Raw genomic sequence first — 24,632 nt, 5'->3', positions numbered from 1 at the left:
ACTAGCATTTCAGCTAGATGTGAGTATCCTCCTTCTTTTTCATGTCCTTAATGAATCGTGAGACATAGGGCATCAATGTGAGTGGGCTGAAAATATATATGGTTGGAAAAACTGTCTATGGTTGTTTACTGATGGCTCAAAGCTGAAAGTTGAGAGCCCTCTGGTTAGTCAAAAATTTGATTAACTTCATAGAAGTCCGTATTCACTCTGATAGCCAAGCGGCAAGACATAGTGACATACCAGGGAATTGTAAGGCAGACAAATTAGTGAGAGTGGGCACTATCACTCATCTCCCTTTTGGTATGGAGATTGTAGGCATTTCCCTATCAACCCACAAACTGCGTGGTGCTACTTCACTTCAGCCAACACGAAATAGGTTGATAGTCTAACGTGTAATGCTACGATAAAAATTTAGCCCAAACGGGATGTCAGGCTCTCAAAAGCTCTATTTAGTCGGTCACTGAGAAACGTCTCTTTGTTAGTTTTTTTTGATCACAGGCCTTGCTCTCCCAGATCGACATGCGCAAAGATTGAACGTACTTCATTTCATCTATTGCAGAAGCAGCAAGAATAAGAAGGATGAAGAGTCTGTTAGAAATCTTCTCTGTTGCTTTTCCGCGTGGCATGCCACTAGGTTTAGATACTTTGGCTCATCGTTCTTGAATTGTGGTAATGCCCTCAGGGAAATAATTGTCAGCCAGTTTATTGAGTTTGCGCTTAGGACAAAATGTTTTAAATAGACGCAGCAGCAGGGTTGGGCATTTTGCACTACCACTACATGGCAGTATCACCATGTTTTTAGTGGTAGTTACAATAAGAGTTTCAGTATCACTAAGTCTTCAGTTTTTGAGTGTTTTAACTATCCGCTTATTGCATTAATTATTTAGTGTACTATACCGGACCCTGAGCAACAGGTAAACGGCTACTGTGGTATTACAATGGTTCGGCAATGGTATAAGTGAGTTGGTTTAGAGGCCGTCTTCCACTTCTGCCTACCTACCAAAAATTTTATTATTTTCCATATCAAAGATGCAATGTGTTGAAATGCAAGTTAGAAAAAAAGTATTTTTAAATTCAAATATTTGTAACCATAGAGATTTTTGTATACCTTTCATAGTTTTGTAAAGTTGTATTTATTTTATTAATATATAAAATATAACTCTTGTATTTTTAACCGTAATAAAAAACGCCGGAAAGTTAAAAAAAATGTGTTTAGTAAGCTGCGCGAGCAAAAGCAACACTTGTTTTGCAACGGCCAGTCAACGCTGTCCACATTACAAAGGTAGTCATTGGCAGGCACCTAAGCTCTGCTCACCGCCGATTGCCAAACGGAATGTGTCCTTTCCAAGAGCGCGCAGGCTTTTTATAGGCACAATTCAAATTTAGAGTTTGAAAAAATACATCTAGTAGTCATTACAATTTTAGGGCATTGCCACATAAGAAAACTTTAAATTAAATCTTAACCAGTAGAAGGTATTGCCTTATAGAAATAAATACGTTAATAATTTATAAAATATAAGTATGCTACAATTTTTAATACATTTTTTACACAAAACTCTTTTTCTTCTGAAGGAACACAATTTAATTTGCCAAAACCTCCTTGTCGAGTACTTTCCAGCGGCGTGTATGCACATACAGCTGATTTTGGTTCATATAATTGAGACTCTATCAAAATAAGGTAAGTCCATCTTCAAAATATTTTATTAAATGTTTACATAAATTACTATTTAATACTAAAAATGAATTTGGAAAGTAATTCGATTTTACTTGATCAATAGAAACAAAAGGCAGTTACTCAACACCATCGTTCAGAGGGAATATTTGGTTTAACATTTCAACTTTTCCAGCTTCTTTGGCTGGGGGACGTAACATTTATGCTTAATGTTATTCCACAAAAAATAGGCTAGTGAACTAAAGTCGATTATTAGAATTTTGAAGATTTTCGAATATTTTTAATATTTACCAATTTTGCTCAAGCTGAGCGTCATATGTTCATAAATGTTTAAACTAAATTTCTTATATAGGGCCCGCGATATAACTTTACTCAATATTTTTCCAAACGTTTTTTTTTTATTTTGAAGTACAATCCTTCCGGTTAATGATGGAACACAACTTCATTCATATGGCTGCCTCGGCTAGCCATGCACCATCCCATACGATCGGTCCAATTTTTCAACACATTTTCGATTGTATGCGGCTGTATTTCAGCTATGACATCGCGTATGTTGGTCTTCAGTGCATCAATTGTTGCTGGTTTGTTGGCATAACACTGGTCTTTGACGGCACCCCAAAGATAATAATCCAACGGCGTCACGCGTTGGCTTGTCAATAAGCAACCCAGTTTCTCTTACTTTTTTCTCAAAGTAACGCACATACGCTTCATTCAGTGCTTTTCTTCTTCCCATTGCCGGACGTAATTTTCGTACACATTCTGCAACATTACCATGATTTTCAAAGTAATGTCGCAATATTTCCCAGCGTTCTTTGAGCGTATACACAACCATTTTCGTTCAGCGGAAGAATAAAACTAATTTTCTGTCAAATCAGATGACAGCTAAGTGTTACCACTCTTAAAATAATACCTAGTTCAAATCCGTAACGATAGATGGCGGGCCCTGTACATCTTGGCTGTTGTTTTAGCTGTCAAAATCAAAAGCAATCGCTGGTAGCTCCACCCTTAAGCATATTTGCGTTTTACATATGAAGTATAACTAAATATATGGTTATTTATGTATATTATATATATTTATATAACTGCATATGTCATTATGCACAAGTTATTTCATTGTTGTCCCAACCAAAGTTTCTTGCAGTTGCGAATATTTCATAAATCTCTTTAAAAAATCCAAAAATTTAAGTCACATTTCACCCATTACAAGCAGCATTGGTCCTATTGAAGTGGTTTCCATTCATTTTTATGCAGAGTTGTTAGCGCTAAGCTCTCTGAAGAAATATGATCTACGCCTCCACTTACATCACCTCTTACGTGCACTCACAATGTGGGCGAGAATGTAAACCCAACAACGCAACTCGTTTGAGCTTTGTTATCTTCTTCTTCTTCTACAGTTTCCTGTCTCTGCATGTGGAATGAGCACCCATAAGTGCGTACAAATGTGAAAAGGAATATTCAATTTGAAATTTATTGACACGAGATTCAAGCTTAACAACTACGAGCATCACATTTCCCACAAGTGCTTTGAATGCGCTTTGAATTTTTCTTCGGAGTAGTTAGAGTTATCGAAAGCTTCTTTTACTAATAACTACTCTTTGAAAAGCATATTTGTTACATCTACAGGGTGGTCATATGCTAGTTTTTTTTCAGCATATCTTATTTTGTGAAAGACAGCTCTTTACCGCAGGAAATCTTGAGAGAAGGTCAGTATCACAATTCTGCGAAATGAAATGAATCGCTTTACGCTTGAATGATGTTGGAAAATATTAAAATATTGAGTATTAAGCTAAGGCAGTTAGACAGCGATTTTGCCAAAAAAATCATCGTTTCCGACGAGGCGCATTTTCATTCTCGGCAATTTTAACAAGCAAAACTACTGCATGCGCGGATCGGAAAACCAGCAGTTTGAGTGTAGAAAAATAAATGGACCAAATAAGAACGGTTTGACTTTTCAATTGGAATCTGAGCGATTAAGTGTTTGGGACAAGTTTAATTTTTATAAAATGTATGTTAATGTAATGTTTGAATATAATAAAAAATAAAATAAAAAAATTTTAAAAAAATTAATAATTTTACGATTTATTCAAGTTGAAAATTTCGTTCTGGAGTTTTTTAAAGTCAAATCTCTTCTGTTTTTTAACATTTTTATAAAAAAATGTTCTTTATTTTGTAGCATAAAATATATTTTTTAAAAAAATATTTATTGGAACAAAATTTATTTTTGTGGCACAATTTTTTGTTAAAATTATTTAATTGTATTTATTTTTGTGAAATTTTTTTTATAAATACATAAAAATATATAAAAAGAATTAAACTAAAAAAAAAATGTTTAAGAAAAATTTATTGGAACAAAATTCATTTTTGTGGTAAAATAGTTTTACAAATTATTTAATGGTCTTTAATTTTTATGAAAAAAAAATGGAAAAAAATTTATAACTTTACAATTTATTCAACGCTGAAAATTTCAATATGTATTCTTTAAAGTAAGTATTTTATGTTGCTTGCAACATTTTTACAAATATTTTATTTTGTTTTTGTTATTTTTTAGCATAAAATATACATTTTTGGAAAAAAAAATTATTTTTGTGGTAAAATTTTTTCCGAACATTTTTTGGAAAACTTATATATTGGTCTTTAATTTTTACGCAAAATTTTTTTTTGTAGGCTTGAGTATAAGAAGTAAACCCAAAAATTTAGAATTTTACGATTTTTTCAATGTTGAAAATTTCAGTATGGATTTTTTAAAGAGAAATATTTTCTGTTACTTTTACCATTTTTATAAATATTTTTATTTTTTAGTTTTAAGCATTAAATTCAATAAAGAGAACAAATTTTAGAAGAAAATTTTTTTTTGTAGTAAATTTTTTTCGAAAATTTTTTTTTAATAAACATTTTTTTCTTGTTTTTTGCCATTTGTGTAACAAAAGATTGACGCCAGAAAACAACATTTTGCTCAGTAATCCTTGAAAGTTTCGTAGTGAAATTTTATTAACTCTTCGAGTTATATTCAAATATGTGCAGCCAGCCAGTGAAAAATCGGTACAAAATACTGCTCTGCCGTACTTATATTACATCCATTTTTCACTGGTTCACTGTACGTAATGATGTAATTTCACTGTGAAACTTTCTGGGCTTACTGAGCACAATTTAATTTTTAAGGAACAAAATCTGAGGGCAACTTCGTTTTCCCAAATGGTAGAAAAAAAGGTTTGACAAAAAATTAAATTTTGATAAAAAATATTTTTTTAGAAAGAGTATATATTTTATGCTAAAAAATTAATTCATAAAATTGTTAGAAAATAAAAAATATTTGACTTCAAAGCGGTGAGTGTTTTTTCGCAAATGACAGAAAGAAAAAATGTTCCGTAAATTTGGTTGAAGAAATTTTTTTTAAAAAGCATATTTTATGCTAGAAAAAAAAACTAATTCATAAAAATGTTAAAAAACAAACAATATTTGACCTTAAAGTCTGACACCGACTAGTTGTTAACAAATGACAAAACAAATAAAATTTTGATAAACAAAATGTTTCAAAAGTAGATATATTGTATGCTAGAAAAAACTATTAATTCTTAACAATTTTAAAAAACAGAAAATATTTGACCCCAAGATTTGAGAGCGACTTGCTTTTCACAAATGGCAGAAAAAAATGTTTCCAAAAATTTGTGACAAAAAAAATAAATTTTGCTGAAGAAAAAATTATTTTTAAAAAGTATTTTTTATGCTAGAAAAAAAATCAATTCATAAAAACGGTAAAACACCGAAAATATTTGACTTGCAAAAAAAACATCCGAAAAGTTTTAACAAAAAAACTAAATCTTGTTGAAAAAAAATTGTATATGTAAGTATATTTTATGATAGAAAAAAAAACATATTAATTATTATTATATAGAGAGCGACTTGTTTCTCACAAATGACAGGGAATAAAATTTTTCCAAAAATTGTTTGCAGAAAAGTAAAATTTGTTGAAAAAAATTTATTTTAAAGAGTGTATATTATGCAGAAAACCAATTAGTTCCTCAAAATGAAAAAAAAAACGAAGATATTTTACTTTAAAATCTGAGGTCGACATGTTTTCCACAAAAGGCAGAAAAAAAATTTTAACAAAAAAAAAATATATTTTGTTAAAAAAAATGTTTTAAAAAATTTTTTTTCTTGGTAAAGAAAATGTATTTAAAATTTTAAAAGTATATATCTTAAAATTTAAACAAATTTAATTACAAAAAAAAAATTCTTAAAAAGTATATTATAAAAATGTTAAAAAAAGAAAACGTTCCACCATAAAACCTGCGGGCGACTTGTTTATCACAATTGACAGAAAAAAAATGTCCAAAAATCTTTAACAAAAAAATTAAATTCTGTTAAAAAGGATTTTTTAATGAGTTTATTATGCTACAAAATAAATATTAATTCATAAAAATGTTAAAAAAAAGGAAAGTATTTAACTTTAAAAATTCCATACCGGAATTTTCAATATTGAATAAATCGCCAAATTACTAAATTTTTTTTTTTATCTTGTTAGCTTACTTTTTATTATAGCTTAGGTTAGCTGAAGTAGCTGTCCTTCGCCCTGACCTAGGGGAGGCTACTTGTGATACCACCGGAACTATCCTATTCTTACTCTACTTGACTCTCTCTAAACCATTGTGTGGCATTTAAAAAGCTAGCTGGCCTAATACTAGCTAGTTGGAGATTCAAAAAATCCGCGATGTTGTCCAGAAAAGCGATACCGTGCACAATCTCAACTGTCTTCTACACAGAGTGTGTGTAGAATGTGTTTCACTCTCTCTTCGCCCTCTATATCCTGACAGCTTCTATTCGGTATGCAACTAAGTTCTCGCTGTTTTTTTTGATGAAAATATAACTTTATTCTGAAAAAATGGTTACAAGTGAATCATTGAGAGTATTCCCCATCGCTGGCTACTACTTTTTCCCAACTTTCTGGTAGATTTCTTATAACGTCGCGGTAAAACTGCCTTTTGAGGCTATCCACGGATCAAGCAATTTTTTGATGTCTTCATATGAATGGAACTGCTGGTCAGCTAGATCATGTGCCATCGATCGGAACAGGTGATAATCGGACGGCGCACAGTGGGAAATTTTCATGTAGACTGCGGCCATAAATCAATTTTTTTCACAACGTTCGATTTGCATGAAATTTTCAAAATTTATTAACAACTAATTAAGAATTGTTGTTTTAAAATTTTAGACCATAATCTTTATTATTTTTCTGTACACAGTATGTCAAAGTTAAGGTATGACAACATACTTGAAATATGGGAGTTCAAAGTGATATATTTGAATGCTTGTTATTTACAAATGAAACATCACACAACATTTCTAAAAATGCAATTCGTAAGAACCATTTTTCTTTATTAAAAATGACAAAAAAAAATATAAATTCCTAAAAAATGGAAAAAAGTTGCATGTAGCATATATACAACCCAAAAAAATGAACATTTATCATTTTCAAAGGACTAGAAAATATATTGCACCGCTGAGCACCGCATTAAGACTTATATCAAATTAAAGCTTGAAAATTCAGCTAAAAGTTAAAGAAAACAAGACATAGCACAGCTTAGCACAGCGATTTATACACAACAAAAACCACAAACAACCATGCGCGAAATTCACACTGCGCGCTATGCATATCGCACCCTAAATACAAAAGGGTCGCAACTCAAAATTTTCCATATTCGAGCTTGACTTGTTTACAGTAGCACAGAAAACAAACTTTGTGACATATCACGCTGAAATTCGCCATGTAAGCTTATAACAGTCCTACCAAAAAACAAAAAATTTATTTTTGCCATATGTCATCCGCAGACCGTTTTATTGATAACGTCTCGTTCTTATTTGAGCAGAAGTACATTTTGAGTTGTGACCCTTTTATATTTAGGGTGCGATATGTTTACGTGCAATAGTCGGAGCGAGTCTTGTCGCCAAAGCGAGTGGTGGGAGAGTACACAGAAGTGAGTTCTTAATGAGTTGGCGGTGAATCGTCAATTGCCCGTTATGGATTAAAATATAAATATGCTTGCATATTTGTGACAGTGACAGTTAATACAAGTTTAATATAAAGTGTTTAGAAATTTATTAGAGTTATGGATAAATCTAATATTCGTTATAATGCGATTGTTGAACTATTGTTCGATAGGGATAAAGATATTGACGTTGTTGTTGGTGTCATATCAGCAAATTATAATTTGTCTGAGACAAATATAATTAATTTTCGCAAATTTTTAATAAAATATTTCTATCCAAAATTTAAATTAAAGTGGAACAAAAGTGCGCGCATTAAATCCAGGTTTTTAATTGATAATAAACAATGGCTTTCACGGCTTTATACGATAAATAAAAACGTTTTGAATATTGAGCAGCCAAGTACTTCGCTTTCAGCCAAACGTGGAAGACCTTGTATTTCATTTGAAGAAAGTCATGAGAGAACTAAGAGGACTAAAATAAAACAAATTTGTGAAAATTATTCTGAAGAGCTGATAGTGTCTGCAGCTAAAAGATATAATAAAGAAGAAAATTTTAAATCGTTTACACCTGAAAAAGCACTTAGCCTCATAATCGATGCTGCATTATCAAAGCACCAGTATGAAATTTTAAGAAGCTCAGCCAAAGAAATCGGTTGTGATATTTTTCCAAATTATAAACAAATTTTGGCAGTTAAAAAGCAATGTTATCCTGCTAATATTACGGTTGAGGAAAATTGTATTGGGAGGTTGAATTAGTTTTAAGGGGTTTTTTCGAAGATCTGGGGCTTTATTGTGAAAAAACGGTACAAAATATTTTATTTGAAGTATTGGCCATCGCTAGCTACAACTTTCGCCCATCTTTCGGGCAATTTCCGGATGCCGTTTCTACAAAATTATGGCCGCTGCTTGGCTATCCATGACTCAACCCATATTTTGGTAGCCTCGTACGAGGAGAACCGCTGGTCCGCCAAATCGAGACTCATATGCCGGAACAAATAATAATCGGAGGGAGCTATGTCTGGACTATACGGCGGGTGGGGTAACACTTCCCAGCCAAGCGTTCCAAGGTATTTTTTGACAGGTTGAGCAACATGCGGCCGAGCGTTGTCATGTTGCAAAATAACCTTGTCGTGCCTTTTTACCGTTTCCGGCCGTTTTTCTTTCAATGCCCGGCTTAAACGCATCAATTGCAGTCGATAACGATCCCCCGTGATTGCCCGGTTGGAGCAGCTCAAAATATACGACGCCGACCTGATCCCACCAAATGCAGAGCATGATTTTCTTGCCGTGAATATTCTGCTTGGCCGTCGACGTTGATGCGTGGCCGGGCAAACCCCATGATTTGTTGCGTTTTGGGTTATCGTAGTGGATCCATTTTTCGTCGCCAGTCACCACCCGATGCAAAAAACCTTTCCGATTTTGTCGCTCGATCAGCAATTCGCACGTAAAAAATCGCCGTTCGACGTCGCACAGCTTCAACTCGTACGGGACCCAATGTCCTTGCTTTTGGATCATTCCCATCGCTTTTAGACGCTTGCAAACGGTTGATTTATCAACGCCCAATGATTCAGCAAACTCTTCTTGGGTTTGGCACGAGTCCTCGTTTACCAATTCCCCCAATTCCGCGTCCTCGAACTTTTTGGGCTGGCCAAGACGCTCCTTGTCTTCGGTGTGAAAATCACCACTTTTGAATCGTCGAAACCAGTACTCACATGTTGAAATCGACGGAGTATAGTCTGGGTAGGCCTCCTGCAGCAATTCACGGGCTTGGGCTGTATTTTTTTTCAAATTGAAGCAGAAAAGCAAAGCTTCCCGCAAATTGCGTTACGACGGCACGAAAGTTGACATACTCGGAGCACGAAAACACTGCGTTGTTTATACTTCAGCGAAATGACAGATACTGATAAACAAAGCCTAGGGATGAGGCTTTGTCATGAATATATATTCAGTATTGCCAACGCGATAAAGTGATAAATAGCGCCATCTGTGTGTCACCTTTAAAACTAATTCAACCTCCCAATAGTAGTGTTGGATTACAACAATTACTTGATCACCCAGTTTCAAGAATTTTTAAATCTAAATCGCAATGTGAGGTTGAAGAGTTTCCACATCAGTTGCGTTTATTAAGCAAATGGGGCTGTGATGGGTCATCTGGGCACAGCGAATACCATCAACGATTCTCTGATGAAAATTTATCAGATAAAAATATGTTTTTAACGTCTCTTGTGCCATTGACATTAAGGGGGGGGTAAGGGATAAACGCTAAAAAAAACCACTTTTTTCATGAATTTATTGTAGCGAAACGGTTCAAGTCAGTTTATTAAAAGTTATTGCATATTATAAAGTAACATTTCAAGAATATTTGATAAAATTTTCATGGAAAAATATTGCAAAATGAGCGAATGAGAGCACATTTACGTAGACGTCTTTTCAAAAATACATTTTGCAGTAGTCAGCATATCTCAGCGTAGAATCATCTGAAATCAAAAAAATCGAATAATTTAGTTAAAGTATGAGTTAAACTTCCCCCCAACGTTTATTTTGACGATTTATTTTCATTTTCAGCCATTTGGTAGTCGTTTGAAGTAAAAAGTGATTTTTGACGAAAAAATGCCGCCATTTTGTAGGTGTAAAACCACCTTAATATAAAAAAAAAATGGCGAAAAAAAACGTTGGGGGGAGGTTTTTTATATGTAAAATATGTGTGCAAAATTTCAAAAGGATCGGTTGAGTAGTTTTCAAATGCCAATGACTACGCACTTTAAAAAAATAGGTTCGAGAAAACCGCGTTTAAAGTTTGTAACGGACTACGCGCGCAACTGCTGCGTCTCGGCAGATGTTTGAGGCGGCTCGGCTTTATGCTCTATAACTTAAAAAGTTTTGCTCGGATTGACTTAAAATTTTAACACGGTATTTTTGAAATGTTTTACTACAATAACATGCAAAAAAAAAAAATCGATTTTTATCCCTTAATCAAAATGATTTATATACGTGTTGGAGTAATTCAGATCCATCTTCAACTAGACTTTTCAGGTCTATCAAATTTGAATTTGTAAAAGAAACCGCAAATGTTATAAATAGCGAAGTAAATAGAATGAATAATGAAATTCAAAATTTGAAAAATTCTGAAATTGAGCTGTTTAATAGGAAATTTACAATATCACATAGTTTAGCGATGACGATAATAGATGGGAAAGTTGCTACAACTGTTAGTAAAAGTTCCTCTATGGCAGTTTGTTTTATATGTGGAGCAAAGCCCACTGAAATAAACGATTTAAATGCTGTGATTTTAAGAGAAAATTCAGCTGAATCTTTGAAATTTGGAATTTCTCCGCTTCATGCGAGAATTAAATTTATGGAGTGTATTTTGCACATCGCATATAATACAAATTTTGCAGCATGGAGGACAAAGGAACATACAAAAGAACAGAAGGAAGAAACTAAAAAAGAAATTCAAAGAAATTTTAATATAGATCAGTACTGGGATTAAAAGTTGATATTGTTAAGCAGGCTTTGGGTACAACCAATGATGGAAATATTTCTCGAAGATTTTTTGAAAATCCAGAAACAACGGCTGACATAACTGGTGTTAATAAAAATTTAATTCACCGATTTAAAATTATTTTAAATACCATAAATAGTAGGAAACTTATAGATACCAACAAGTTCCACGTCTATTGCATGGACACTGCAAAATTATATGTAGAACTTTATGCGTGGTATTATATGCCCATTACTGTACACAAAGTTTTGATTCATGGCAGTAAAATTGTATCTGAGGCTATATTGCCAATAGGTATGTTTTCTTGCTATATTATTGTTTGATAAATGTTTATATTTAATCACAACTATTAATATTTTGTTTTACAGGAATGTTATCTGAAGAAGCTCAAGAAGCCATGAATAAGAATTACAGAAACTGTCGGCAATTTCATTCGCGTAAAAGTTCCCGCATTTCTACGAATGAAGATGTGATGCATCATCTTCAAATATCATCTGATGCATATATTAATTCATTTAGAACAAAATTGCAGTTAAAGAAATTGGAATACCATGATGATGTAGAAAATTTATTAAAAGATTGAAAAAAAAAAATTTATTGCAGTACTATGAAAAGTAGGCGTAAAAATAGTAGGAATAATTTGAAATTCACACCAAATATTGAAAACTTTTTAAAACGTAAATGTACAAAGTTTTAAAGTTTGACCTAAAATTTTATGCCAGTTAGAGCATTTTTTAAGTTAGTATTGTATGGGAGGTGGTCGTAAGATTTACAAAATTATTACCCAATATTAGGAATTACACAAAATACAAGTATACAAAATTTTGTTATTTTTTTTTTAATTTTATGGAAGTTATGGCTACTTTATTGTTAAGGTTGTGTGGGAGGTAGGCGTAAAAGTGGGCGGATTTTTTTGATTTTTTAACTAGAAGTTTAAAATATCTTAAAAGTGATTTTTGCAAATTTTCAAAGTTCTAGAATGACTCCTTGTATTTTTGGCCGCTGTGGCACCACTGTGCGGCGCAATATCTGGAGAATATGACGGGTGGGGTAGGATTTCAGTGTTTTTAGATAGGTTGTAACGTGTTTGACAACGTGAGGTAGAATCACTTTTTCATGCCTTTCCGCGTATTGCGGCCGCTTCTCGCGCAATGCTCGGCTCAATCGCATCAGTTAAAGTCGATACTGACCCCCAGTGATGGTTTCGCTTGGCTTTAACAGTTCATAATAAATAACACCAACTTGGTCCCACCATTTCCTAGCATAACCTTCGCAGCGTGAATATTCGGCCGAGGCGTTGTCGTAGATGCATGACCGGGCGGGGACTGCCTTTCTTTCCCCGTCACGAAGCGATGAAAACCAACCTTCCTTTTTTGCCGCTGGAGCAGTTGTTCACAGGCGAAGAAACGACTTTCAACATCCCTTGGTTTTAACTCATAAGGAACCCAAGTCCTCTGCTTCTGCAAAGTTCCCAAAGCATGCAATCGATTGGAAATGGATTGACGGGTAACTCCTAATACTGAAGCAAGGTCTTCTTGCGTTTGACATGGATCCTCATTGAGCAATGCCTCCAATTCAGCGTCTTCGAAAGTTTTTGGCCTACCTTCACGCGGACAGTCGTCAACATTAAAATCACTGTCTTTGAAGCGACGGAACCAATCTTGGCACGTTGTTTCACTTAAAGCAGCATCTTTTTGTAGCTCTCGGTGCGCTCCAGCCGCCGTTTTTTTCGAATGAAAGACGAAAATTAACACTTCCCGCAAATGACGATTATTTGGCACAAAATCAGACATTTTCACAAAAGCAAAAGTAGATGATACCAAAACAAAATCCCTAACGTGTCGAAGCAGTTTGTTTACCATACGTCTAAGCTTGGTTTATGAGGTTTAGGTTGCGTCTCTTTCTCTCATTTTATTATTATTACTATTTACTTCAGTCTACAGTCTAAAATGTTCTTACATACTAATTCACTTAATTAAATATGGTAAACAGATCAAGCTTAAATTTTACAATATTATCATTAAAGTTAATGACGTTACAATAATTGGTATACAAATTTGGCCACTATGTACGAGTATTTCTACACCCATACCTATATCGATTCCTATATCTAGATATATTCACATCCATAACCGATTTTTTTCACTTGGCTAAGAATTCTATATGAATGGTTCTGTAAATCGTGGACTGAAAGATATCTACAGGTACATCAATCCTATCTACTTTTATTGGTAAAACTCGCGGTTATTATTAAACCTAAAAAAAAGATTTCCACTTTAATTTATAAAATACGCCTATGAATTCCAGTAAGACTGTACTATGAAGTCCAACCAAAATTCATAAAAAGAAAACCATTCATTACCCCAATGAACAAAGGAACTAATTATTTTCTCATACACTAAAGTAAATATGCATAAATACGAGGGAATTTTTTTGAAGTGTCTCTCAAATTTATTGTTCATTCATTTGCTGCATTGCCTGCTTTTTCCGCTCGCTTTTGCATGCACTTCCATTCGAATGGTTGGCAATTTAATAAATTACCAAACATTGCGTTCAATATTTCATAACGCATTTCGGTGCGGGAAAGTGTTGCATATAAAAACTAAAGTGGGATCGAGCGCCAAATTTACAGCAATTGAAGTACAGAAAACCGCATTGAATAATTGCAAAAAACAGGTATCATGAAAAAGCTCCACAGGTCATACAGATCAAGCGCCAGCTGCCGCGCAGTCCCCATCCCTTGATGTGGTTAGCCACGTGCACGTTCGCAGTTGCCGCGGTAACAACCAAATAACACACGGCCATAAATGAATACATACAAATGCATGTTTGTACAGGGGAAGCAGGCCAGCGGCCATGGGGCAAGTAAACATCCATTTACAAGGGTACAACCCAATAACACTCGCATGTGGCGGCGTTTTTATTTGCGTTTTGTAGTAAATCAATAGTTGAAAAGAGCTGGTTACATATAATACTTTATGCCGTTAATTGCTTTGCATGAGGTAAAGGATGGATAGTTATTTCTGTTTACCGTTCTTTACTTGTGTATGAATAATTTTAACTGAGGAAATTTATGGTATTCAAAAATCGAATACATTTGCAGGAGAAGCGGTTCAGAAGAGAGCGCTCAAATTGAACGTGAAACTGGCCGAAGTAAAAGGGAAAGGGAATAGCCACGGTTAGCAAATGGGTTACTACAACCCACAAGCCAGCTTGGTAGGCTGAGAGAGGCTGCAGATGGACTAAATTTATATTACCTGTCATGTTCGACCGACTGTCGTAAATCCTCCTTTCATTAAGCAGAAGCGACTGCAGACAGGTTGTTGGACTGACAACAGGCCACTTTCTGTGGGCGAAGCACATGGAAAAGGTAGGCATCTCAGACAGTGTACTCTGCCCAGCTCGAATCAGGTTTGAGGTCTTTGGCACTGATGTGTTGAGAGCGACCACCTTGGCTCCTTGGCTCCACGAGATCTGTTCTTATTTCTTCGGAGGTCGGGTAGATTAAAAAAATATTAAAAGGGAATCTGAGTGCAGTACAATGGAATTAGTTGTGTCTGAGTGCTGTACGTGCTAGTTGTCCCGCCAAAAAAAAGGGAGGAGCTGCACAGCTGAACTTCAGGAAGAAGAAGTGAAGAAGTGTCTTTGGGCGTAGTAGAGTTTTATTTGACTGATATGTGATAGTCACGGCCGCAGTTTGCTATTGAAACATCACTTTTTCATAATTTTTGAAATTACAAATTTTGTTACAAATTACAAAAAACAAAAAATTCTCTAAAACGCATTCAAACCGAATGCTTATAAAATTGTACGTCGATTTTTTTCTATTTCGAGAAAATTACACTAATTATTTATTCCAGGCCATTCGCAATGCAGACCTTTATTGTAAATCTGTAATCAAGCAGTTTATAAAGTACGGCCTTTAGAGTAGAACTCAGCTGCAGGTTTAGATAAAGCGATGTACTTAATACAGGTTGATTGAAAAGTAGGTTAGGTTAGTTTACATTAGCTGACACTCTCTCTGAGGATATAGAGGAACGCACTTAGACCTGTCAGCCTAGTATAGACCACTTGGTTGGACTCAAGTTTCTTCATTTATTTCCCAATGTGGTAGAACCACCTTTCCTCTCTATTAAAAGATGAAATTATGTTAATGGCTTTGTTAATGTATTCTAAGCGTGTCGAAATTCCGCTTGTAAATATATTTGGTGACATGAAAACTGAAGAAAACATTTAGCACCAGTTTGTAGTTTAGGCCACTAAATTCCACAGATAAATGAAAGGGAGAGACGCTGCCTCGGTTAATAAATGAATCCCTTTATTTAACCAGTGCTGATATTTTGAATAATAAATTTTACTCGCAAATATAATCGCCTGAGATTGCATGTGTTGAAAAATGAAAGCAATTCACACAAACAAAGGGCTTCCTTTCTTCCCTATGTATATTTATATATTCACATACATACAGACACACGTGCTTAATTTTGTATAATAAGCTTTATTTGTATGTGTGCGTATACACATCGTGCACACCAGCGCATTGTATAACTTTCCAATTTGTAGCGCTTGCAACTGTTTGTCGAAAATCGGCTTAAGTCCAGCTGTTGCAACAATGTAAGCGCTCTGGCTTTGGCAAGCATGCAACTTCGTTCCGAGTGCGCATTAGCAAACGTTCAAGCAGCAGCTCCCTCCTATTGCCCAGAATTTTGAAGAGAATTTTGAAATGTATACCTAAATAGCACTAATAAGTAAGCCAACAAATTTTGATTGTTCCTAGCTGTGTTCTGAGTATCTCAGTTCAGTAGAACTTTTCATTCACTCACCATTAAGCATTCTGTGTGTTACCAGTTTAGTTTTGGTTAAGTTTGAACTATTGAACATTTGATAAAAGTAGACTATTTCATATTTACTGTAAAATGGTGATTATCATATGTGGCGCAAATGCAAATCTTTTGGAAAAATATGGTGAGGATACAATTATTCCAAGGTTTTGCCTTTCAGAGCCGTCTTCGACTTTTGCATTACCTTCTTGCGTCTGTTAAAACGCGTTGCCCGGTAGTGGCTGTTTGACTTGATCAAACAGAAAATATCGCAGGGAACCATATCATGTGAATTCGATGGCTATTAGATGCTATTCGTTTTGTTTTGGTCAACAATTTACGGATAATAGAAACACTGTGAGACAGTGCGTTATCATGGTGCAAAATCGCCGCAAAACCTTTCTTTTTTGGCGAATTCAAGTAATGGAAATCTGACATCAAATGTCCTTCCAAATGAGACTGTGGTCGTCTTTAGGTGCCAAAAACAGTGGACAGAGCTCAGATAGCAACTTAAAGATTTCTCTGCGTCCCGAAGTTCCGTCTTCGTGCCAGAAACCATATTTATGGAGTCCACACATTGCTTTTATTGCGTTCTGTTATTTCTTAAGATCCAAGGGGAGCAAATCAAGCAGAGCATTTAGGGCATCACCAGAGGTTGTACTCATGGCAGCCGTAATGCATAAACATATACTTCTTTGCAGCCTGTATAGCTCCCGGATTATGGACTTAACCATACTCCGTCGCCACCAGACCACACAGGCGTAAGTGATGATTGGTCTGATAAGTGCTGTGTATATCCATAGGATCACAGCAGGTTTTAGACCCCAGGTTTTACCAAAGGCTCTGCGGCATTGCTGAAAAATCCTTAATGCGCGATTCAACTTCAGTAAAACGTGTGTCTTCCAAGTCTTGGATAATAACCCAAGATTATTCCTAGATATTTAACTTCAGATTCAATACCATTGTAATCCATAAAAACTGTGGGCATCACTTTCCTCTTTGGACTGGTGGTGGTTTGATCTTGACTCTCGTCTCCAGTAATGATACCTTTGATGAGTATTGGGTTGGATTCAGCACTAGAAATCATGTCTTTGGCGATATTAACGCGGTCCTTCTTTTGCATGAAATTCAGGTCCTTTTGGTTTCAAGTCCAACTTTGCAGCAACACAGCGCAAACCTAAATCATTAACTACAATGTCTTGAATGGACCTGTAAGCAATTTTCAAGTCCGCTGCCAGGTCTTTGATGGTTAATTTGCCGTTACTGATCAATTTTTCTTGCACTTTATTGATGTTTTCATCAGTTTTCGACGGCGACGGCCAGCCTCCATGCTCAACATCCACAATGGAATCACTACCTCTTCTGAAGCGTTCATGCTACTCGTAAGGGGAGATTTTATCTAGAATATCATTACCCAAACAGTTTCCCAATTTTTCTAAAGTTTTCGCACAGCTAAATCCATTTTTAAAAGGCAAAATTTAATATAAAGTCGTTTTTGCACATACAAATCCACTTTTAAAACAGGGAAAAATAGAAAAACCCATGCAGAGGTAGATGTACTCAAGACACCAAGCTCGCTTGTGGGTTAGAGTAACCCGTTTGCTAACCGTGGCTTTGATGGCTGCAGAAGGGAGTGGCAAAGCGTACTCCGGGCCAAAGAAGTTGGCCTCAGAGCCCATTCTGGCTAAAGAGTCAAAGATCTCGTTACCCGCGATACCCACGTGCCCCGTGACCCAGTTAGTGTCAGGCTATTATGTCTACCGACATAGATCAGCTTCGACTTACAGGACTCGACTACCTGGCTGTCTAAGGCCATGAGCGCAGCTTGACTGTCGCTGCAGACACATATAGATCTGTCTCTCCATCTGTTTTCCACAACAAAGCTCATGGCTTCATGAACAGCATACACCATTCCAAGAGCAAAGTGCAGTTTTGTCCCGCGGGATTCTACGTAGACCCCAGAGCCGGAGCCATGCTCGGTCCTGGAGTCAACCGTGAAAATGCGAAAACATTGTTTGCCGGGCTCATTTTCAGAGTTTGACCACAGTTGAGTCTCTGGCAGCACCACATTGTATCTCTTGTCAAGTCCGACTCTTGATGGCATGGAGCCAAGGGGCATGGAGCCAAGGGGCATGGAGAGAATCATTGGATCGAAGTCCATGCCTACTATATTATCTAATGCCGGACAGGGGCCGTACCAATTCCCATTGTGTTTCAGCCTGCAGATGAAAACATCAAGTGGTGGTAGAGTAATCCAGGTGGAAGAAGATCTAAAATATCATTCTCAAAACCAATCGCTGTGGAATTAGGTATTTCAGATTAAACTTTTTTGTTTTGAATTTTATCATAATTTTTTATCATTTTATAAAATATTTGGGTTTCAATTTTTAACTATTTGACCACTCACAAATTGCATCGAAAATCTACTGACTAAAGCCAATGTTAATATGAAGCTTCTTCTCTAGTTGCATTTTTCCAATAGGGCGTACCATACTCGTACTTTCTCAAACTATGGCGCATTTACTCATACACATTCAACTCATCAACATGCTTACATATACATACAACATATCTGCGTATGATGCTAGAATACTTGGATTTTCTTCGCTGACTTTTGATGCAGAAAGATTTGCAAATAAACTTCGGTTATTCACTTATGTTACTTTACAAATATAGATTCCTTGAACTCTTCTAGAAGGATGTAGAGGTAAAATGGTGCTAATCAATTTTGTTCTGGCGTGGAAGGGAGTTAGTTAGTAATCAGTAGTAAAGCGATGCCTTTGGGTGGTTAATTGGATGAGTTATGCAAAGTTTGTTAAAACTATATGGAGTGAAAACCCCCTACCCTGCAAATAAAATATAATTTAAAATCAAGATAATTTGTATGCACTTAACCCGCGGTCGAGGTCGTGGTCGGCCAAAGTTCACTTGGCGAAAGTCAATGTTGCGCGAGCTAGCAGACGGCTATCACATGGGATGGCGCAAACCGACAGCCCTGAACCATGTACGATGAAAGCGTCTTGTGGAGGCCCTATGCTCCCTAGCGGAGTGAACAATAATATAAAAAAATTCTCTTAGCCCAGTAGCCATTGAACATTTTCTTACTGATTAGTTTAGGAAGTGTGAAGGAACAGAGCATAGCGTGAACTCCCTTATGCCTTTTTTTCAGTCTGCTAGCGCATAAGAGTTGGAAGCATAAATCATATGGTGCGTCTAATCACCCGGTGATAATTTACCTCGTGTAACTCTCGGAAAGAGCCGACATTTCTGAGAATACTTTGATGCGATGCAGTGGCTGTCGTTTGCGCTCATTGCGCGCTTTCAATATATCATTTCATAAGGACTTTCTGCGATTTGCTCGGAAATTGAAATGATGCACCAAAAGCTCAACTTATAGCTTATTTAAAGCCGAGAAGTAAACTTTTTTTTAAGTACCCGCCAATATCAGAGACAGGCCATGGATTGAGGAATCGTCAACCAATTGTTATAAGCCAGTTTCAGTTTTAAAATAGTTTCAGTCTCATCTACTCGCAATTATTTCGATGCACGATACGCGAATTTAAGATATGAATGCCCTAAGCACCAGGCCATTGTCACCTCTGCACTACGATGAAGTTAGGAAATGCATGCAGAGTGACAATCGTCACCCCTGCATTACAATGTGCCCGTCTTTCGTCAATCCTTTCGAAAATAACTCAATACATGCCAGGGGGCAGTATTTCTTAATAACTAAGGATGCAAAATAAACGCCGTCATAGCTTAAAGGGTTGCTGCGTGACTATCACTCGAAAGTGCACGGGTGAAAGTGATAAAAAAGTTTATTCCAATAACGGTCGCCCCTCGGTGCATAATGGAAAACCTGTGAGACTATTTCTGTGTTGAAAAAGCTCCTCAAAACAAATCCATCTGCCACTCGGAGGCGGCATAAAACCATAGAACCCACTATTGGTGCAAAAATTCCAAGAGGAACACCATAATTAGGATTAGGAGCTCACCCAAGTACCCAATAAAGGGTGTAAACGCCGGTAACCACATTAGCCGGTCACCTACCTACCTGGTATATATTTACTTTTCATCTCCTTAAATATTTGGGTCAAACAAAATAAAATTTCTTGGTAGTGTTAGAAGGCTGAGAAATAAAATGATTACTATTTTAGTAAAAAGTGATGAATTAAAAAAAATTAAGCAGCACCCTTTAGCGATTTTTTCTTGAGTCCTCCTTCACAAGAGCATTTTCCCTGTGGCTGTCCGGCCTTCTCTAGAATCATACTTATCCTATTGGGTACCGATGTACTGAGTATGGGTAAAGTTTGTAATATTACTCTTCCGTATCTCTTAATATTTATCAATGAATCTAAAAGATTTGCGGAAGAGTAACCTCAACCCAAATTTGTCCGTCTTACCATCCATATTGACTCTATCTTGCCTTTCTATTCCTTCCACTGTAATCAATCGGGATGTAGTAGTATCTAGTAATTCTCTATTTATTTATAAATATTGCATCTTACATTTCAATAATTTTTAGAATAAGTCATTTAAATATATAAATACATAAAGGAAGAAATAATAAATTTAAGGCTATAACAAAGTTGTCTGTCGACAGCTCAAAAATTAATCAAAAATTAAACTCTGCAATTAGAAAATTTCTACAGCGTAAGGCTGAGTATATAAAGCAAGTTAGTCTTTTCCAATTATGGCGATTAAGTGTATCTATTACTTCTGCTTCATTTAGCTTCGCTGCGTTTAGGTATTCTGTTCTGATCTCCTTCAGTACCGGATATCTTCTTAAGAAGTGCCCGCATATCTTCTTCCTCATTTAAATTGCAGAAGGTACATACTTTCTGAGCATTTCTATACGTAGTTGCATTTAGCTTTAGTAAACTACATCTTGCTTTGGAAATTGTCGTAATATCAGCTAGCCACATATCTTCTTTAATATATGACTCTCCTTTTGAGTAGTCTAAATGTTTATAAATTCGCGTCGTGCTTGACTGTGCTTTTTGCCTTGCCACGTTGATTACTTTTATTTTCAGTTTGGTAAGAAGTTGCACACAGCGATCTTGCCAATATATTGCGGTGATATTTTCTTCAAACTTCAGACCGAACTCCATTCCCATGTCTTTCAGATGCTTAAGCCAAAATACACTTTTACTTAAGATGTCTTGTGTTAGTTTGTGTGGGAGTCTGTTGCAATTGTATTTATAAATAGTTTTCCAGATATACTTCATGTGTTGATCTAAAGAATGCATGTGGCTATCTTCTAAATTAGTTTCTAGTGTTGTTGCATAATTTGGACTGAACTCCGGTAGTTTGAGGATTCTTTTAATAAAGTAACGTTGAAGTTTATTTACTTCATCGAATAAAGCATACCCGAAACTTGCATTGCGTAGGTTTGCATCGCTCTGAATACCGCTTGGAACAAAATCCATTTTGATTTTAATGAATTGAATGGCTTCGCTAAAAATCGTTCTATGTGCAATTAATACTTGCTTTTGCTGAAGTATTCCCGGCTTCTAAGTGCTTGATGAATGGCATTGCGGGTGTGAGAATGACACCAAGGTAGGTTAAGTTAGGTTGATATGGTTGCCCAGGGAATGAGCACAGTTGGACGAAGAAAGATTCGTCCTTTGTGAAGGGGTGAGGCGAGAGAGAAAGACCAATGGGATGCAGGGAGAGGGCGGGGAGAGATGGTGCTGGGATGGTTAGGAGCGTGCGGATTACGAACGATGACTATGTTTGCGTCAACTGCTTTATGCTGCTGATGAAATTCATCAGATTTTTAATGTCAGCGCCAGCTATATCAGCAGGCGTGGCAAAGAAGTAGGAGCCAAGATGCCTAGATCCTAGGCCCGCCAGAGCAGGGCAGCTAAGGAGAAGGTGCTGAGATGATTCCACCTCATCCTCCATACATCCGAAGCAAAAAGGACTCGAGGTGATTCCAAGTCTCACAGCATGCATTCCTCGCGCATTGTGTCCTGTGAGAGAACCCACGAGATTAGAGAGCTGATATTTTGTCAGCCTCAGAAGCTCGCCCAAGTGCCTCCGGTCCACACGTGGCCAGAAGGATTTCGCGACCTTACTTTATTGACCGTTAGTACGCATTTGAGCAGCCAATCAGCTGCCTCCTTGATTGCGGCTACTTCTGCCTGGAACACACTGCAGTGAACCGGTAACCTGAATTTGAGTCTGATGGGGAGCTCCTCGCAAAAGACTCCTCCGCCAACCTTTCCTTCCAACTTCGATCCATCCGTGAACAAGTTCACTAGGCCCTGCCCCCAAGTGTAGCCCTCCGTCCACTCTTCCCTTGACGGAATATAAGTGGAGAAGGTTCCGGTTGGACTAAACGAGGGTATACACTGATCTGTTGACATAAGTGAGGTTGAGCCTATAGCTCCAGCCCCTCAGTCTGATTGCGGTACGCGTAGTGGCATTTCTGCCAGGCCTCCAATTTAATTTCTTTACCTTGGTACCACCATTTTTCAGCCTGGGAAAGTCGTCCACCTCTTCTAAAGACCATCATCTCCGCTTTATTTGGGCTTACTTCCATATTCCATTCAGCGCAGTATTTCTCCAGGTTATTAATCATGCATTGCATGACTTTAGGGTTATCCGCCAGGAGAACAATATCATCGGCATGGTGAAGAAGACGTATATTCTTGCCCTCAAATAATAGGGTAATCACATAATACAATGCTTCGCCTGACTGAGCACTTGGACTGGTCCAGCCCCTCACTAACCTTATCTAATCTAATCTACCCTTCAACGACATCTGCGTTATCCAAAAAGTTATAAGGCTACTGCTTCACAGATCACAAAAAATTGAAAAATTTGCAAAGTACCTTGCGCAACAATAACAAAAATGGTAATTTTTGCAATACAATAAATATAAAATGTTATAAAAATGCAACTTTGCTTAAGTACCCGCCAGTATCAGAGACAGGCCATGGATTGACGAATCGTCAACCACTTGTTATAAGCCAGTTTCAGTTTTAAAATAGTTCCAGTCTCATCTACTCGCAATTATTTCGATACACGATGCACGCATTTAGCATATGAATGGCACAGGCGCTAAGTCATAGCCACCTCAGCACTACAATGAAGTATGGAAAATGCATGCAGAACGACAATCGCCACCGCTGCATTACAATGCGTCCGTCGTCAATATTTTCATAAATAGCTCATTGTCAGGGGACAGTAACTATTAGTAATTAAGAATGCAAAATAAACGTGCTTAAATTATACACATTTATTTTTTTTTTCGATCCTGTAATTTACGTTTTTTTGGAATAATTTTAGTCGCGCACTTCCTTTCATTGTCCACGAAAATTATTGTTTTCCTTGCTTTCGATTCATCTCCTGTTGTTCGTATAGAACGAAACAAAAATGGACTGTCACAGATCAGTTCCCTAGCACGTGTTTTACTATCCACAATGTAATGCTGCGGTGCGGATTGGCCTCAGCACATCCTAAGTTTTATCTACGAAAAGTCAACCGCTGGAAACATGATTTCATTTCATGACATGAAATGGTAATTTCACATTTAGAGGGAAATGCTGTATTTTATTTACTTATGTAAGTATTTTTCCCACCAAACACAGGAATAGTAAAATGATTTTTTGTTTTTTTGGACACTAAGCTCACTCAATTTGTTTTCGACTCACATGGTTTCATGGTAGTTGGAGGCACCGTTCACACAGTACGAACGAGTAATTCAGCTTTGATATGCAGCAATCAAAATGTCAACCATTCTGACGGCCCGCATTTGCTGCGTATCACTAATTACAAAATGCTGGTGTTTGATTAATGTGCGGTGCTGACATGAAGAAAAACGGGAAAATAACAACAGATATGCAATAGAGGTCAAGGAGAATAGAAAAGAAGATGAATGGGTCTGAACTCCGTTTGAGCTGCCTAGTTCAAGCGGAAAGCAGTACAGTGATCAGTGGACAGTGGTCTGTGGTAGCCAGTGGCCAGCGTGTTTTTCATTTTCTCATTCATTTTCTACATTTGACATGCAGTGCTAGGTAAACAGTTGTACGGCTGACAAACAATGCCCACAACATTGAGAAGATGAACAAAAATTACAACAATAACAACTGCAAAGTTTTGGGCTGCTATGTAAACCACAGAATTTCTGCGCCGCATGCCTAGCCGAATTTGACTGTTAATGAAATCAACAGCCTTTGGCTGAAGGAACCGAAGCGTGAGAAGATATGAAATGAAATTAAATTCCATACGCGTTTAGTCAAATTTCGAAGCGCATAGTTTCACGTTCTTTGATATTCGCAGAGCGACGCTAGAAGATATTTGGCTCTGGGGAAAGCTTCATTTATTGTGGTTATGGTTTTTTCTTAGATAAGTTAAAGTTATGAAGGTCACAGAAAACATTCACATCTAAATGCGTGTGCTGAAAATATGGCTATCAGGTATGTCCGGCAAATCGTACGTCTTCAGATATATTTTGCCCATAATTTTTATGTACCCCATTTGTAGGGAGTTTGACTGAGCTTATCTTTCAATTTGTAGCATGCACCCTAACATTTTTCGAGAAAGTGGAGGAGAATACAAGTTTATGCTAACTCCCAACATCAGATGGCTTTATAAGAAGCTTTTCCATGCCAGAAACAAAACGCTTGCTGACGAGTGACTCCTAT

General features: G+C 36.5%; 1 protein-coding gene across 1 annotated transcript in view; it reads left to right on the top strand.

Moving 5' to 3' along the window:
* Positions 1–1,577: 1,577 nt before the first annotated feature.
* Positions 1,578–24,632, top strand: part of LOC128857028 (uncharacterized) — a 75,281-nt gene continuing 52,226 nt past the window's right edge. Inside the window, exon 1 of the mRNA XM_054092547.1 lies at positions 1,578–1,678. The gene's annotated coding sequence lies outside the window, so the exon portion shown is untranslated. The remainder of the gene's footprint in view (positions 1,679–24,632) is intronic.

Source organism: Anastrepha ludens, chromosome 3 (assembly GCF_028408465.1).
Source record: "Anastrepha ludens isolate Willacy chromosome 3, idAnaLude1.1, whole genome shotgun sequence".
NCBI lineage: Eukaryota > Metazoa > Arthropoda > Insecta > Diptera > Tephritidae > Anastrepha > Anastrepha ludens.
This window is presented reverse-complemented; position numbering and strand designations above follow the sequence as displayed.